We start from the raw sequence: 13,779 nt of genomic DNA, 5'->3' as shown, positions 1-13,779 counted from the left end.
GCACCTAGGCATCTGCTCGATAAGGTGGTTTGGAGTGAGATTTGTTTACCAGAAATGAAAGAAGCTATACCAACCAAACAAAAACCAAAACACACGCAAGCATCTTCGGCCCGAGGAGCGAAACTTTTCGTCACGGATTTACAAACACGCTTCGGCTATAGTTTTATTTCGTGTTTTGAAAGTCATCAAACCGTGCTTTTCAGCGGAAATGGACCCGGGAATGCTGTATCGGATCGAGGGGAGTGGGGGCGGGGGGAAAGCCACACCGATGAGCCTCTTCATCCTTCAGCCCCAGTGGCCAACCTACTCCTCCAGCAGCAAATGGTTACGAAATGAACCGAAGAACGAGTGGCATGTTTGGTGAAAATGTAATTTATCGCTCAGGAAAACGTTTTCGAGGAGAAGAAATTGTAATTTACGAAGCGAATCGATCGACCGGCAGTCTTTCGCAGCTGATTGATGGTGTATTACTGTTTTGTCCGCTGTCCAGATGCTGATGCCGTTTTGAATGGTACGATAATATCACCCAACAATCGCTGGGTTATTCAAAGCGATTGTTAAGAGCTTGTATTAAAAGAAAACTTCGTAAAATACATTTATGAGCCGGAAAATGTTTCAAATTTTTCATCAAAGTTAGTAAAATTCCATACCAAGAAACTTCCAATTTAATTCCAAAACAAATATTGCTTCGTTAATTTAGAAAAGTTTAATCAATTATTCTAGCATTTTTAAACGTCATACATTAAGCAAATCAAGTGATACAGCTTTTCTTACAAATTGAACAAGGTGGCCATTAATGAAGACATTCAATCACATTTTCGATCAAATTTCCCTCTCTAAACCAGCAAAATGTTACCCGATAAAGTTAACCTTAACGATGATTGACATCTGAACATCCTTCTCACAAACGGTCATTAGTTTGCTTTCTTTCATCTTTTCTTATCCTGTGTCACGTAACCTAGCCTTCACAAAACAATTGAGCCGCTAAGTTAATTTAAACCGCTTCTTCAACATGTTTTATGTACTTTCTTTGTATCAAAAATTGAACTTTCCGGGACGAACAAAAAGAAAGCCTCCATTGTTTTAAAATTCCATTCACCATATCACCCTGGGGTGGATGATCTTAAAATCAAACAAAACATCCACCAAACGAGGAGCGCTTCCAAGGGAAAATGGAAGAAAAATCAATCATTTTCAATTTTCATTTCATTAAATGCATGGTAGCGACCTGCCCCGTGAGGGACGTATTTCTGCACGATGTGCCTATGTTTAAATGTGTTCGTGAAAGCGTGGGTAGTACATAGCGTGGGATGTAGCGAAATGTGGTTTATCATTGCATCACTCACCGGGACAGAGCAGTGTGTGTGTGTGTGTGTGTGTGTGTGTGTGTGTGTGTGTGTGACGAAAAAAGACAGCAAAAAACCCATGCGGGCTTCTAGGACACGATCGAAGGGTTTTTCGGGCCAGAATAACTGACATTCGCTACAGTCGATACACTATGGGCCAGCTGCACGATGGAAAGGGCCGTATACCTTCAGGGTACGGGCACATTTCCCAAACATCCCTGTGTAGTACCGGTGAAATTAAATTTACCGCCCTCGAGCAAGGGTTTCGGTCAGCTGGGAAAGGGACAGAAAAAACATACAACCATTTCAAAGCCAAGACTGTCGTCGATGGCTAGTGGAACCATTTCCCAGATGACGGGGGCAAGCGCATGTTAGTGGAAAAGCTGTAAAAAGCTAACTACATGACAGGACAACGACCAACTCCTGCCTCGCTCGACCATGGTCAGTGCAGATGAGAATGGATGGACAAACTAGCGTACAAGTACGATCAACGATCGCAGACCAAGTGTGTTGATGACAAGTACGAAGCGAACAAATTTACAGCTGGAAACAATCCACGAATAGAATAGAATAACACAGAACAGTCAAAGTGTCAAAGAACGAGAAATATTTTATTGCTATCTGAAGTCGATTGTACAAAACAGAGGCCATTTTGCATCAAAACCTTCTGCCAAAAGAGCAACAGACAGACATAGTAAACAACTGAACTGTTTTATTAAAAAAAATCACAGCCAACAGCTCTTAAAGCCCCTGAACAGCTATTTCCTAACTCCATCAGCTGTTCATATTTAACTTGACTTCAACAGACTGGGTGCGTGAGGCACCCATAAGGCACAGCAACCAGTTATCGGTTTAGCAGCTACATAAAAAACACCCCAATTCTGCCAGACGCACGTTATACTAAAAAGTTATTCTTTTTCCTGGAAACTTGCTCGTTAAAGATAGCCATCATCCAGCCAACACCAGCCACCCACCCACCGACCCAACAAATCTCACTCGAAGCAAACAGCAATCAGTGAATGAAATTCTGCGATCATAATTATGCCGAGCACAACCGGCGGTCCGAAATACTATTGCTTCGCGTACCGGCAGCACTCACCGGTACGCGTCCGTCGCTAATGGAATAATCAACAGTGGATTAAGCGAGTTTTCTATGCCGTCCCGTATTCGCTAGTCGTAGCAAATGAGGAACGAGTTACCGTTTGAAGAAGCCCGACCGACACTGGAGCGTTAAAAGTCTCCGACCGACCGACCGACCGACCGTCCAGGCAGAATAATCCGATCGGAGTTGAAGATGAGGCAACCGTCGGCATCTAACCCGTGGAGAATTTAACGATAATCTTTGTACGGTAGCCTTCCACCGGTAGCACGACTCGCCGGACAGTCGTTAATAACTTGTAATGAATTTTCTTACGAAATTAATTACGAGCGTCGAAACCGGCGAACCGAGGGCCCGGGAGTGTCGATGGCGGGCGTTAAGCGAGCCAATTCGCTAGCGAAACACGACAATCTCCGTTTATCAACGTACTTCACAAAACGATCCAAGCAATCCACTGCGCTGTATGCGTTCCTTCTAGCTGGTGACGATAATGAAGCAAACGGCAGGCCACCAGTGTCCTTTTGGAGCGAAGGTGTTGAATCCGGTTGAGCTCCAATGAAACGGGAAGAAAAAACTAAACAAACAGTTTAACAGTTTTTTGCGGAGCGATAAGCTAATTGGATGTGGTTTTAAATGGTATTCAAATATTGAGCACGTAATCATGGTGGAAACTGTGATTGCATGGCTTTGCTATGAGCAGTAGTGGTTTTTTGTAACCAGTGCTGGAACCTAATTATTGCAGCCTTGTGAAAATGCGCAAAAAATGGTTCCAACCAGCTAGGGATAGCTTAGCAAAGTCAAGAAAGCCAGTAATGGTAGTACGTCCAGGTCTCTTGAAGTTCATCCCAAGAAGAAGCGAAAGTGCTCTCTTGCTTGAGAGCAATAGCTTTATAGAGCTGTAAGTACATTGCGAAGTACTACAGCAAGTAATGGAAATTGCTTAAAAGCAATACCGAAAAGTCATAAATAGCCGCGAAAGTCAAGATCTCAAGTCAAACATTTAAAAAAGAAGGCATGAAGACCAGCCTCACACAGCAAAGTGCAGCTAAAACAATGGCAATCCCCAAAAAAAACAAACCTATCTCCTAGTGATGACGCGATTTATTTGCAAAAGCTTTTAATTGTTAGTACATCTTCACATGCAGTATAAAGAGCCAGAATTGAACATCTTAAAATAAAAGAGAACGAGCCCCTTTCCAACGCTTTTTCCCATCCTCCAGCTCACCGTGTTGGCTACAGCACGCTGCTAAACTCCTGCGATTATGTGATTGCCGTAAACGCCGTAACTGTTCAACCCGCCGGCTGCTTTGGCCAGGGGTTTTCCACAGGAAAACCTGCTGCCCGCGTGCCGAGAATTCTTCGTTAATTAGTACGCACTTCACGGCTTCGGCCGGTTCGGCCATCCAATTCACCGGAATGGCGTGCTGACCTTCGTTGTTTAGCGCTACCCAAGCGCTGTAGCAGACCCAGATCCTTGGGACCAAGTGCCGTTTACGGTGAATATGCTTTCTACTCGCAGCGAAACGGTACGAAACAGCTGACCTTTTCTACTATTTGGTGAAAGCGGGGCTGATATCAAAGCAAGGAAAAAAATAACAAGCTTTAGCTGCTATTAGCATTAATTATCCCGGTCAAGTAAGATGGGCGATTTTCAATGGCGAATTTTTGCAACCGCCCAATGTTTTTGCTCGTTATATTTAATGTTTTAAACGGTAAATCGATTTGGTTTTTTTCCTAAAGGATTTTTAAAATGTTCTCATGTTGTGATAGGGTTAATGAGAATGTTTCGTTTATTTATTATTAAATGCAACGTATGATTTTACCATCGTAAACCTGTTTACTGGACAAACATTGCAGCTTTACATCCATAACGAACGGTTGAAGGTTCACGATTCCAACCCCACAAATTAAGCCCCATTTATCCTTTCGGTACTGTACCTCACACCCACACACACAGGCGAGGTGCCTGTTAGGTACATGAAATGTTGTTCCGAAAATAATTTACCCAACATTAGAGTGCCCATAAGTTTGGTCAACGTAACTGCCCAGTGCATCAATCTCGCTCTCTCTCCCTCTCGACCGTTCGAAAGCTTCCCCAACGAACCGTCGACCATTACGCAAATCCCACCGGTTAACGTATTAGGGCCGGAATTGACCTAACCGCCGCCAACCGCAAGCACGCGATTCGGTCCGGTTGGTAGACCCGATTTGGTCAGGAGATGGAAAGTTACAACAAACATCTAATCTAATTCGCCAGCACAGCACGACGATCCATCGTACCCGGCTGGCACTCGATCGACACACCATGGGCAGCTTTCCCATTTTCGGTGCCGTGGGTGCGGTAAATGCAATTGTAAATTGCTAGCATGCAACGATTTGCATACCACCCCACCAGACTCGTTCTAGCTCGAACGAAAGCGCCAACACACGCGCGCTCTCCAAGTTGCGGAGCACAGTGCGTTGAGGTTGAGTCATTTCACCGGCTCGTTCCGGAGAACTGATTTCATTAACCGACGGCGACTGTGCACCGTGCATCTTAATTTGTGCCCGGCCCGGGGCAATTTATCGGCGAATAATTAGTTTTCTTTTTTGCTTTGCTTCGCTTTGCTTTGATTCGCCACCACGCCATCGTGAACTTGCCTCTTTCTATTGCGCGTCGACCGTTTTAAAGTGGCCTAGTTACCGTGGCGTAGCTTTAAACCGATTGAACGACCCCATGCATGCTTTTGCACTAACTTTCTGCAATTGTTTAATCGATAGCGGCAGGGTAGTATCACTGACGACTTGTAGACAGGTGCCGGAGACATGCCTTAAACAGGAAGCGTTCGCTGTCGTTTTGTGCTCGGAAATGAAGCCCGACCGTTGCGAGATCGTTGCGTGTGATTACGGGTACGGTTGTGTTGTACTGGCTCGCTGCAAACGCACACGGTGCTGGTACACTGGACAGCCCTTTCGCGTGCCATGTTTTGCATTCCTTTAAAGGAAAAACATTGTCCGCCGGACGGGATTGACACCGACAGGGATTGCATTGCAAACGAACCATTCGTTTTGCATGTCATTCCCCGGGGAGCGTCACACAGAAGAAATCGGATGAATTGTACGAATGCCTAACATTGTTGGTGATGGCACAACTTTGGTAGAAGAAAAGCAGCTCCAAGCGCATACTTCAGGGGCGTGTTACAGTACAAACAAACTAAGCCGATGTTTTCGACTGAGATGTATCTTCCTTTAAGCTGGCTGTGCGGTCCTTGAAGCCTAGATCATTTATAGGGTCCAGAACTTCATTAGGGGCCTCATATCATGTGTTCACTTGAGCTCTGACTCTGATCCAATCAGTAAATTCGATGTGTAAAGGGCTTCCAAAATTTTTGTTCTAGAGCCAGCAATGAGTTTGATCTGCCACGGGTATACTTCAAGATATTCTTCTTAATGAAGATTTTATAGCACAATGTATCAAATTGGCAGGATTTTGCTGCACTTAAAAAATCTTCGTTTGATCTTTGTATCAGTTTTAACTTACTTATTCACTATCTTACATAAGGCGCTACAGCCACCTCCCGGTCTAGGCCTGCTCCAACAATCCTCAGCCATTTTGACCGACGCATTAACGCCAACAATCCATCTCAATTTGAACCTACTACGCCTCCTCTGTCCGTGTGGCCGGCCTAAAAAGACTTTAAGGACATGGTCGTCCAGTGTCATTCTCATGACATAACCAGCGCACCAGAGCCTGGCGAATCTCATACGCTTCACCGTGCTGTGATCACCATACAGCTCGTAGAGGTTATCACTGTAACGGGTCCAAACATCTGTTTGAGCTTCTTTCTTTCGAACGTGACGAAGAGGATTGCGTCAGTTGAGGACAGAGCTCATTGAACGATTTCAATATCAATCGATTGTTGTGTCCAAGCATATCGCCAGCGATGCCTTTTAAATTAATAATTAAAAGCAACCATACCTTAGTTCTAAAATAAGTTTAAGGATACTCGATCCCAAAGCATGATACGAAACAAGCATTCAAGTTGAACTCATTTCCAACATAACTTCCTTAACCTTCACCTTTATCTACTCTCTTCATGAAGTGGCTAACATTAGAAGTCCATTCCCCAGTACACCCAACTACGGAACCAAACATATCGCACGACTGTCGACTGGCACACATATCCTTTTTACACCCGCCCCGGCGCTTACTCTCGTGACCGATTTTCCATTTTCCCGCACTTTTTTTATTTTGCTGCCACGATACGATACGCGAGCTGGTTGTTTTATCAAACTTTCATCACCGCACACACACACACATTGCACTGAGTGGTAAGCAATTTCACCACAAATCTTGTCCCTTTTTTTCTATTTTCCATTCCACCCGTTCCAAACTCCCTCGGCCATGTGACACCCGGCTACCGAAGCGCCACCAAACGCAACCATCGGGACACACAGAATTAAATAAATAATCTGACACACGAAATCACACCTCACCCACGGGCACCTTCCTTCCTTCCTTCTGCGGGGCCAGAACCGTACACCCAGCTCAACTCTGTTGTGCTCGATGTTTATTTATCGATTTGATTGCACCCTTCAGCAGCAGAAACTGCACAGCGTGGGACGACTCGTACGCCACACACCAAGTGACAGCTTACATGCGAAATCCGCGAACTTCACATCGCAGCGCTCGTACTCACTATATCGAGCGGCGGTCGGTTTGACTAATGTTTTCATTGGCCAGCGATTATTGGCAGATTCCACCCGGTGGCGATGGGAAAATAAAACACAAAGCACAGCAAAAATTAAAAAAAAACCTTCTGGTCCTGCAATCTCTTCTCGCCGGTGCAATGATTTTGTAGCATTACCTACAACCCCTGCCGGATCGTACGTATGTCACGTGGTGCTGTGAGCTTTTTGCAGCGGCAGACGGTTTTGTGAAGTTTACATTTACCGAATTGTTTGTTTATAATGAGGGGGGGGGGGGGGGGCGGAAGCGCGAATGTGCTCGGATACGAAGCATCAGCTGTCGAAAACAATGAGCTAAGGTATAACAACAGGAATGAGGTATGGTGTTTGTAGCAAAACCTGCAGCTCGATTGAGTTATTCTGCAGCTAGATTTAGTGCGTAGTTTACCGACGATCAAGAGCGGCCGGCCCACGGCGCTGATGTTTGTGAAGCGTCGATCGTGGTATGGGGAAAAGGTGAAATTAAATCGCGCGAGGAAAAACTCCAGAGCACAAGCATTTAATAATAAATATGATCGATTTTCAATAAATTCGTGCCAACAGGAAGCAGAAAGAAAAACACGCTCATCCCGGGGAGCAAGTTGTCCTCCAGGCACGTCCGGGGTTTCGCTACCAACACCGATTTCGATCATCATAATTCATCAATCCATCATCGGACGCTCCGATCGGCAAACATCATAAGCCGTTTATCTCAATTATTTCCCTATTGCGCGCCTTCTTTCGCGAATGTGTTACCGCGCCAATAATGATCACGTTTGACGAGCCGAGCGGCAACCGATACTAATTGAATTTATCACCAGTCTGTTTCATCTGTTGGACGATAAAAACAAAATACACTCGCACACCACACTGTTCATCATTCATGCTTCGGTCGTGCCGTCGATAGTCGGGCGGATGGATTATCACCCATCGTGCAGCACGGGTTTTCGGGTTGCCTTTCCTTCACGCACGCACGCACGCATTTGTTATCTGTTTCTCCTCAGGGCGCACCGAATGGAAAATCGGAAACATAATTTATGCGAATTCAATTACTGACACAGCCCCACTCACACCGCGACACTCGGTAAAGCAAGGAGCTTACACCAGCGCTTATAAGAACGACCGGAACATCGTTGGATGAACGATGTTTCTCCCCCCCCACCGTTTCGATAAGTACGTTATAACCATCCAGAAAGAACCGATTTGTCACTTAACTACCGACATTTTCGATTCTCACTGCGCAATCAACTGCGTTGGGTTGCTGTCGGCTGTTTGCCGCGCTAGAGCAGCAGGGATCCATCATCGATCAATCATCAATCGGTCGAGATGAGCTTTTGAATGCGGCAGTTGCGAGAAAACTCACCCCGAAGGAACCCCAGTTGGTTCAATTGTTTGGCCAATGTTTTTTTTCGTGAAGAAAAGTCCATTTTTCTTCTAGTTTGCATGAGTTTTCCTTTTGCTGTTTCCTCCATCCAGACATTTCTTTACGGCCGTTCGGATGGAGCGCTAAAGGAGGGAGCAAAATCCGGACCGAAATCGGCGCACCCGAACCGAATCACGACCGCATGCAAAGGTATGGGCCCGCTTTGTTTGCGGCCCACAAAAGAAAAATTCAATTATGAACTTGTTTTCATGATGTTTTCGGAATGTCTGCCGTTCGCTTCTTTCCCTCTCTCTCTCTCTCTCTCTCTCTCGCTCTGTTGTGGAACAGTTCCAGAAATGAAGGAAGCGGCCCATGTTTGTTCGTTCAACCGTTGTACGAAGCGTTTCACGGGGTCGACCAAACCGTGTTCGCCCAGTTCGCGATAAACGCTTTATGCAAATGTACATCATCCAATGTCTGGGTGTAGAAAGCGAACGATTCATAAGCGACAGTGCTGATCACGGAGATGTCATACTGGGAACATATAAATGTGTCAAACATAATTAAAAAAGACATCTTAATTTAAGGATTTTTAGAAATTAAACCCATTTCTAAACAATTGTCACAATCATCTGAGAAGCCATTTGGTAAAGGTCCTCCCCCTTTAACGCTTATTTCTCGCCAATTTTTGCACGCCACTGTCCTTGCTAACGCTCACAGTCTCAGTGCCGTGTGGTGCGTGCACCCAGATACAGCGACTCGATGAATAGGCAATTTGTTGGTTTATGAGAATTTTACCACCTTGTAATGTCATGCAAATCAGAGTTTGAATACATTAGCCGGTGCCAATGGCAATGGCAGTAGGGGGTGGCCCCAACAACCCTCTCACACACACACTCGGTCGGTACCGTTTTATTCCATGTCGCCATTACCGGGAGGTGTTTGGCAAATATGAGCCCGTGGCTCCGGGTCTTCGTACCATATCCATACCATGTCCCTGGTGGCGTGGCTTTCTACGCACCAGGCCACGGAGGCACTGATTGCGATCGAAACGGTGGCACGGGAGACACGAACACCCTTTCGCCGTTGATTCGATGATGTATGCGACCCCGGGTAAGAAAGGTTTTATGAGGCTCACCAGTAACGTTATGCTCCGTGCTCCGTAGGTTTCGTGAAGTTCAAGCTATCTTGAAGAACCTTTGGTGGAAAGAAGCACCCACGGTGGCAAGGAAGCTGAATAGGTAGCTGCATACTATTTATTCGAAGGAAACATTTCAGTCATAGGAGATGGATGGGTTGTCTCGCGCCTGCTCAAACAATCCTCTTACGATATGCAACTGCTTGACTCGCTACCACATACATTCGACTCAATCAGTCATAGTTATAATCCTCTTCTAATAAAGAAGTGAGGATCATTTTGGAGCTTACAACTATCTTTTGCAATTTATTCTTTTAAAGAGTATAACAAAAGCTTACCTATGATGGGACAAGTATGATGAGTTAGTTCCTGCAAAATACAAAAAAAAAAGATAAATTAAAGTCAAGTCTATAAAATGTAATCTAATATGTGAGTAAACGATCGTAATAATGTTATGCTCATAGATATTTTCCTGGCCGTTAAAAGCTAGCCTTCATCACCATCTTCCTTCCATTCACATAACCACACATTGATAGCGCTCATAACTGGCGTTAGTTTCTTCCTACGGATCTCCCACACGCCTTTCATTTCAACACTACATTTTAGCACCTCGTTCGACCAACCGTTCGCCCACATTGTTCGGTTTTTATTGCTCGTAATATTGTGCCCGTCCCCCACGTTCCATCTTAATCCATCGTAAAAAAAACTTTCCACAACAAATTTACACCATCGTTCGCTTTCAATCGGTCTCATTAAAATTAAATCAAAGCCAATCCGTTCGGGGCCGGATTAATAACCAACGTAATAAGGAAAAAATTGCTCTCGCCACCTCGCATCCGGTATCTGGTTCGGCTACAGCAGCAAGCGCTATTAATACTGAAAAAGTGCCGTTAAAGAATTATTAAAAGTGAGTGAGAGTTTTAAATACCCCTCACAAAAAATGCCTTCCTTATGGTGGTACTGTGGTAGCCACAAAGTTATGCTAGGCATTAGCTGGTGACGGGACAGCCTTTACCGTGTTTTTTCCTTTTCTTCTTTCTCACACGATCATACTGAACTGCATTACGGTGGAAGAATGTGTCAACGCAGTGAATTCATCACCATATCATCGGCATCCCAGCCCCGACATGAGCTGAGCAAAACTTGTTCAGAGGGAGTCCAGGAGGAAAAATCTTTACTGCCGAAAAGAAAAGTGGCCTGATACAGACTTTCGAACGAAGCTTGGAAAGGAAACAAGAATGTTCTATCTACCCACAGTACACACCATCCAACCACTGCCGGTGTTGATGTTGAGCACGATTATAAAAATTAATAATCGGAGTAAGCAGAAAAGTGGTGGTGGAAGAGTCACACAAAAAAAACGGAGCACGAGACAAAACAGACCTGTAAGCCAGCAAGCGTTCGTTAGGAACTCGATCCAGTGTCATAAGAATGAGAACATCGTAAAAGTATGAAATAGACACGAGTTAACGAGAAAGCGAAGGCGAATAGCACCAACAAAAAAACACACACACACACACCGACGATCCCAACGATGGCACTGTAACGGACGGACAAAGCTTGCAAAGGAGAGACAAAATGACGGCCCAAAAAAATGGCGGGGCAGAAAATCATCGGAGAAGAAAAAAAAACCCCGAGCTCAAGGTATGCCTTCCGGTAATAAATTGAAAAACTTTGTCCCCCACCGAGGTGACTTCCTGCGGTAAGAGCAAGTACGTGCAGCGAAAGCTAATCTCTTTCGCTCGGTGCTTGGTGGTATTCCGACCAGCCCGTACAATCATCCGGCCTAGCGCATGGAAGGCCTACACACACACACACCTGGTCATTCAGGGCCAGAAAGCGAAAGATACTGGGTCTGCACTCGAACCCACGGAACATTCTTACACCCTCTTCGGTGAATGACCATGGCTTTTTTCGTCGCTGTGCTCTAGGCTTACATCCTGCCGGAAAAAGGGGTTATATATCGAATGGCTTCCTTGTACCCGGTAAAGAAAGGAATTGACAACAGAGGCGAGTGGTGCTCATAAATACGCTACGAGCAGTGGATAAATATTTATGATCAGTGCCTGAAGGCTAGAAGCAATTTTTTGTTGTAATTTTTGCTTACTTTTAGTGATTTTTTAAACAATTGTTTAGTTTCTTCATTGGTTATGGTCTGTCCAAAAATATCTGATGGATAGAAAGTAAATTCAGAAGGAAAATTAAGCTAGCCGAATCTGAACAATTCGCCAATTTGAAAAAAAATACGTACGAAACGCAGTCCTCTTTACAGGGTAACGGTTCGGATGGGACTTGAACCCCAATCCTGCCGTATGAGTACCATCGGGCCGCCCCAAGGAAGCTTAAAGATAGTCAACCTTAAAGATGGACAACCGTATCGGGGCGTCACACAGGTATTCCCTGAAAACACCGTGCAATGAAATCGAGATGGAAAACTGCGACCGGAGTTTTGGGAAAGAAATATGCCTTACAGACTCTCGGATTGCGTTCGACGAACGCATCCCTGTCCTGAATTTTCAGGAAAAGAAGCCCCTGATGATATTGTTTGTGGCGAAGAAGAGATTCCAGTAGAACATTCCAGCAACACCATAGAAGAATTGGTCATACAATAATATCCGTTTTTGCGGCCTTTCCCAGGAAGACAGTAGCCAGGGCTTGTTCAATGTTCCGAAGCCGTATTGAGCTCGTTCCTATAAAAAAAATGTTTTAAACGAATTATTCACTGCATTTTTTTCTTCTTCTTCTTCCCTGGGAAACTGTCAAGGTTGGCTTAAGCACCCTGTATCAACCATCAGTTTATTGCCAATCTCAGCACTCTCATAAAGCCTCAGTCCAAAACCGATGACACCCTTTTAGTATCATTCGACTAGGAAAGTTGCTCAAAAGGCTATGAACTGAACAGTGATGTCACTATTGAACAACTGATTGAGCTGGCCTGGGACTTCGGGTGGGCTGGTCATGTCATGGTAATTCTACCAATCAGCCCAAATTTTAAAACCTTTTAAGACCATCCACATGGACTGAAGAGGACGTTACTGCATCTGTCAGAATAGTCGAGGTAGAGAGTTTGAGTCAAATAAAATATAATTTGTTCTATTTGTCATGAAACTTCCGGCATGACGTATCATTTTATTATGTATAATGACAGAAAGCTATAAACTATTAATTTTTAATATTATATACCTTTGTCACACTCATTCGCCTCACTTCATAATCAATCATGTTGTTTACCAAATTTGCCACACAAAAAACCATCAGCTGCAGATGGTAACCCAGTGCTGTATAACCTTATAACGGTGTTAGCTGTACAATTCCCTGTTTCTTATCGTTGCATTAATGTGCCTCAGTCATTTGTCAAAATATCCATCATCGTAAATTCAAATTCACACTCAAAGCGCAGAGCACAAAAAGCCCCCCTACCCCCTCATAATGGAAGAAATAAAATTTTATTCGCTTTCCACCATTCCGCAATAGCCGCTCTTCACTCGTCAATCAAATGTGCGAACCACTCGGTACTTGGGCCACTGTCCCACCGAAGCTTCGCCACGCTGTAAAATTGTGCAAATGAGTATATCCGAAGAACCGTTGACAGCTGCCCCCAACCAATCCCCCTTTCGTCTTTGATCCCTTTGGTTTTTTACCCCTGTTTCTGCCATTTGCTTTTGCTGCCCCAAAACGGCAGGAGAGTATGTCGGTTTGAACAACGCAAAAAAATCCCCCCATCCGAAAGGATAATCCACCACCGAAAGCAGTCAACTGAGACGCTATCATAAACCCTCCCCCCACGTGGCTTACGTTGGAAGTATGGTCGGTGAATGGAAAAGGATTCACCGAAAAAAAAGAAACGGATACCAAGTCCAACCTGTTTTCTTTTCCCGCACCAAACATTTTCGTCTGCAACGAAAGCGGAAAAATACGTAAAATAAAAAAACCAAACGACAATACAAAATGGTGACTAGCAAATACTGTTCTGTTAAATACGGACATGCGAATGAAGCGAACAAAAGGGGAGAGCGAATAATTTTAATCATCAGCCACCGAATATGGATAGTGAAAAATGAAGCCTCACCAAGCAACTGGCTTAAAACCCGTCGTCGTTGGTGTCGGCATCGAAAACAGAACACAA

At 44.6% G+C, this 13,779-nt stretch overlaps 1 protein-coding gene across 6 annotated transcripts in view; it reads right to left on the bottom strand.

Annotated features, from left to right (window-relative positions):
• The window catches only part of LOC118506365 (5-hydroxytryptamine receptor 1-like), a 54,182-nt gene that overhangs the window by 23,912 nt on the left and 16,491 nt on the right, over positions 1–13,779 (bottom strand). For all 6 annotated transcript variants that reach the window (XM_036043382.1, XM_036043381.1, XM_036043379.1 and 3 more), the window contains one exon: positions 9,992–10,022. The gene's annotated coding sequence lies outside the window, so the exon portion shown is untranslated. The remainder of the gene's footprint in view (positions 1–9,991; positions 10,023–13,779) is intronic.

The sequence above is a fragment of the Anopheles stephensi genome, chromosome 2, assembly GCF_013141755.1.
Source record: "Anopheles stephensi strain Indian chromosome 2, UCI_ANSTEP_V1.0, whole genome shotgun sequence".
NCBI lineage: Eukaryota > Metazoa > Arthropoda > Insecta > Diptera > Culicidae > Anopheles > Anopheles stephensi.
The sequence above is the reverse complement of the archived record's forward strand: the minus strand, read 5'-3'. Positions and strand labels throughout refer to the sequence as shown.